Consider the following 5000-nt stretch of genomic DNA (forward strand, 5'->3'; position numbering starts at 1 on the left):
TAAAAGGGCGGAGATAGGCCGATGAAATGCTTCTTTTGTGTTGGACCGCACAAAGCAAGAGACTACCCGAAGAAAGCAAAGCTCTCGGCCTTAGTGGAAGAACAGAAGGAGCGGCAACAAGAGGAGACCAAGATGGGGTCATTGTAAATCCTTAACTCCATCAAGGCTAAGGTGGAAGTGCCCAAGACCGAGAAGAAGGGTCGTTTGTTCGTGGAGGCCAAAATCGGTGGACAACTTGTGAAAGCGTTGGTGGATACCGGGGGCGTCGAACAACTTTCTTCAAGTAGAAGAAGCGAAGAAATTGGGCATCACCTATAGCGGAGAGGGAGGATGGCTTAAGGCGGTCAACTCGGAGCCAAAATCGATATATGGAGTTGCTCGAGGCGTGAAAGTTTGCCTAGGTGAGTGGTCGGGCCTTATTGATTTTTCAGTTGTTCCTATGGACGATTATCCTATTGTGCTTGGCATCGAGTTCATGGATCACGTCAAAGCCGTGCCGATTCCTTTCGCCAACACCATGTGTATTTTGGAGGAAGGAAATACGTGCATGGTTCCTCTAGCGAGAGAAACAAGCCTTAAGGCGAAGCAACTCTCGGCCATGCAACTCTCCAAGGGAGTGAAGAAGGCCCAACCGACTTTCCTAGCTACGCTTAAGGAAGAAAGAGCGGAACCGCTAGCGAAGGAGCAACCCATGAAAGTCTTGCGTGTCCTCGAGGAGTTCAAGGACGTGATGCCCCCGGAGTTGCCGAAGAAACTCCCGCCAAAGAGAGAGGTGGACCATAAGATCGAATTGGTGCAAGGTGCCACCCCGCCTGCGACAGTGCCTTACCGCATGGCGCCCCCCGAGTTAGAAGAGTTGCGGAGGCAACTTAAGGAGTTGTTGGATGCGGGATATATCCAACCTTCGAAGGCTCCATATGGTGCGCCCGTGCTTTTCCAAAAGAAGCACGATGGGTCGCTTCGAATGTGCATAGACTACCGTGCACTTAACAAGATCACGGTGAAGAACAAATACCCCATCCCATTGATTGCCGATTTATTTGATCAACTTGGAGATGCGAGGTGGTTTTCCAAGCTTGATTTGAGATCGGGGGTATTGGCAAGTAAGGATTGCGGACGGAGATGCGCCGAAGACCACATGCGTTACGAGGTATGGCTCCTACGAGTTTTTGGTTATGCCTTTTGGACTAACAAACGCTCCCGCCACATTTTGCACCCTCATGAATCGAGTATTCCAACCGTTCTTGGACAAGTTTGTCGTCGTATACTTGGACGATATTGTTGTCTATAGCAACACGTTGGAGGAGCATGTTGACCACTTACGACAAGTTTTCCAAGTGCTAAGGGAAAACGAGTTGTACGTGAAGAAGGAGAAGTGCGACTTCGCGCAAAAGGAGGTCATGTTCTTGGGGCACATTGTTGGTGGAGGAAAGCTAAGAATGGACAAGTCCAAGGTGCAAGCAATCGATGAGTGGAAGCCACCAAGGAAGGTTCCGGAGTTGCGTTCTTTCCTTGGCCTCGTCAACTACTACCGAAAGTTCATAAAGGGTTACTCCGCAATCGCTTCACCGCTTACCGATCTTTTAAAGAAGAACAAGGCATGGGAGTTGGGACGAGAAGTGCCAAGGCGCATTCGAGACGCTAAAGAGAGCGGTGATGGAAGAACCGGTGTTAGTCCTTCCAAATCACACGAAGCCATTCGAAATACACACCGACGCATCCGACTTTGCACTTGGTGGTGTATTGATGCAAGAAGGGCATCCGGTTGCCTACGAGAGTCGCAAGTTGAATGATGCGGAGCGCCGCTACACGGTCCCAAGAGAAGAGATGACCGCGGTGGTACATTGCTTGCGTACTTGGAGACATTACTTGTTGGGTTCGAAGTTCGTGGTGAAGACGGACAACGTTGCAACAAGCTACTTCCTCAAGCAAAAGAAGTTGTCGCCGAAGCAAATAAGGTGGCAAGCTTTCTTAGCGGAGTTCGACTTTGTGATGGGAGTACAAACCGGGCAAGGCGAATCTTGTGGCCGACGCACTTAGTAGAAAAGCGGAGCTAGCGGCCATCACAAGTCCAAACTTTCCATTGGTGGATCGAGTCAAGGAGGGACTAGAGCACGATCCGCAAGCCAAGAGGTTGATGGAGTTAGCGAGTCAAGGGAAGACTCGCCAATTTTGGCTAAGGGACGGAGTGCTTACCACCAAGGGAGATCGTGTGTACGTGCCGAAGTGGCAAGGCTTGAGGAAGGAAATCATTAAGGAGTGCCATGACTCAATGTGGGCGGGGACACCCCGGCATACATCGCACGTTGGCACTTGTGGAGCGTGCATACTATTGGCCTCAAATGCGGGAAGATGTGGAGCTATACGTGAAGACTTGTCTAGTGTGCCAACAAGACAAGGTCGACCAACAACAACCCGCGGGACTACTTGAGCCGTTACCCATTCCGGAGAAACCATGGGAAAGTATCTCCATGGACTTCATCACTTGCCTACCAAAATCCGAAGGATGTAGCAACATCATGGTGGTGGTAGACCGGTTTAGCAAATATGGAGTGTTCATCCCCGCGCCAACGAAGTTCAACGCCGAGGATGCCGCACGCCTATTTTTCAAGCATGTGGTGAAATATTGGGGTATACCGAAGACCATAGTGAGCGATCGAGACACCCGCTTCACCGGAAGATTTTGGATGGAGTTGTTCAAGATTCTTGGGTCCGAGCTCAACTTCTCCACAAGCTTTCATCCCCAAACCGATGGACAAACCGAACGGGTGAACGCGTTGTTGGAGTTATACTTGAGGCATTATGTGAGTGCTAACCAAGGAGATTGGGCAAAGTTGCTCGATATTGCTCAATTCTCGTACAACTTGCAAAAGAGTGAGTCGACGGGGTCTAGTCCATTCGAGATTGCTACGGGGCAACAACCGATGACCCCACACACTCTTGCCGTGGGATATAAGGGGCCAAGTCCTACCGCATTCAAGTTTGCCAAGGGATGGCATGAGAGTTCGGATATGGCACGAGCACATCTTGCAAAGGCCGCGAAGAAGATGAAGAAATGGGCCGATGCAAAAAGGAGGCACTTGGAGTTCGAGGAAGGAGACCTTGTGATGGTGAAACTCCTTTCTCACCAAACACGAAGGTTTGCGAAGATACATAAGGGGCTAGTAAGGCGCTACGAGGGACCATTTCCTATCGAGAAGAGGATTGGTAAAGTAGCATATCGCTTGACGCTACCTTCACACTTAGAGATGCACCCGGTGTTCCATGTGAGCTTACTAAAGCCTTACAATGCGGACAAGGACGATCCGAGTAGAGGCGAATCAAAGAGAGCACCGACGGCCATCACGACATTACCCGAGCGTGATGTCGAAGAGATTTTGGCGCATCGCGTCATACCAAGGCGGGGCACCCATCCGAGCTATGTTGAGTATTTTGTGAAGTGGAAGGGGGCACCCGAGAGCGAGGCAAGTTGGGAGCACGAACTCAACTTGTGGAATAGCAAGGGACTAATCGAAGCATACAAGGAGGATGCGACGAGGACGTCCGCCGATTGAGTGGGGGAGAATGTTACGGACCGTGAAAATCCTCGCACCGAAACGAGGTTATATTCCGGAGTTCTCTAGAATTCTCTTGAATTCTCTTCGTAAGTCTCTTCACAAGACTCTCCGGAATAATCTAGAAAGCATTCCCCAAGTCTCTTATGGAATTCCTTAGAATTCCCTCCTTAAGTCTAAGAGTTTGCTAGAACTCTCTAGACTTGTGTAGATGTGCATACTTAGTTCTATCTTTGTATAGAATTGTATAGAATATTCTAGATGTAGAATATGGACCATTAGATCAAGTAGATCTTAGCCGTTCATTGAGGAGGTGGAGGAGTATATATAACCTCACTCTCTCATTTGTAAAGTATCCAAGAGTTGTGTAATCAAGCTTTCATAAAGTAATACAAGCTTTCATACGTTCTAGCCATCTTACGATCTTTACTTCCACTTAAGTGTCTTTAAACACTTCGAGAGAGGCTGACTAGTAACTTGTTCGAGAAAAGTTCACTAGTGCCGCACGGATCTTTGGTTAGAAAATCCAAGCCCGTGACAATGTCCATCGGAAGGACCTTCGGCAGCCGGTCGGCAGGCCTTCGCCAGCCCCAGCGGCGGCCCTTGGGCATCGGCAGCCTTTCGGCTGGGCTTCGGCAGCCTTTCGGCAGCGCATCGGCAGCGCACCGGCAGCCCTTCGGCAGCGCATGGGCAGCCCTTCGGCAGCCCTTCGGCAGGGCTTCGGCAGCCCTTCGGCAGCCCTTCGGCAGCCCTTGGGCATCGGCAGGGCTTCGGCAGCCCTTGGGCATCGGCAGGGCTTCGGCAGCCTTTCGGCAGCCCTTCGGCAGGGCTTCGGCAGCCGTTCGGCAGCCCTTCGGCAGGGCTTCGGCAGCCCTTCGGCAGCCCTTCGGCAGCCCTTCGGCAGGCCTTGGGCATCGGCAGGGCTTCGGCAGCCTTTCGGCAGCCCTTCGGCAGCCCTTCGGCAGGGCTTCGGCAGCCCTTCGGCAGCGCATGGGCAGCCCTTGGGCATCGGCAGCCCTTCGGCAGCCCTTCGGCAGCCCTTCGGCAGGGCTTCGGCAGCCCTTCGGCAGCGCATGGGCAGCGCATGGGCAGCCCTTCGGCAGCCCTTCGGCTGGGCTTCGGCAGGGCTTCGGCAGCCCTTCGGCAGCGCATGGGCAGCGCATGGGCAGCCCTTCGGCAGCCCTTCGGCTGGGCTTCGGCAGGGCTTCGGCAGCCCTTCGGCAGCGCATGGGCAGCCCTTGGGCATCGGCAGGGCTTCGGCAGGGCATCGGCAGGGCTTCGGCAGGGCTTCGGCAGCCCTTCGGCAGGGCTTCGGCAGCCCTTCGGCAGCCTCTCGGCTGGGCTTCAGCAGCCCTTCGGCATGCCTTGGCATGCCTTGCATACATTCCCCAGCCGTATGAACCTCTGCTGGTTTTGCTTCCCAGCCGAATGAACCTCTGCTCTGTG

Source organism: Mercurialis annua (genome assembly GCF_937616625.2).
Source record: "Mercurialis annua linkage group LG4 unlocalized genomic scaffold, ddMerAnnu1.2 SUPER_6_unloc_1, whole genome shotgun sequence".
Taxonomy (NCBI): domain Eukaryota; kingdom Viridiplantae; phylum Streptophyta; class Magnoliopsida; order Malpighiales; family Euphorbiaceae; genus Mercurialis; species Mercurialis annua.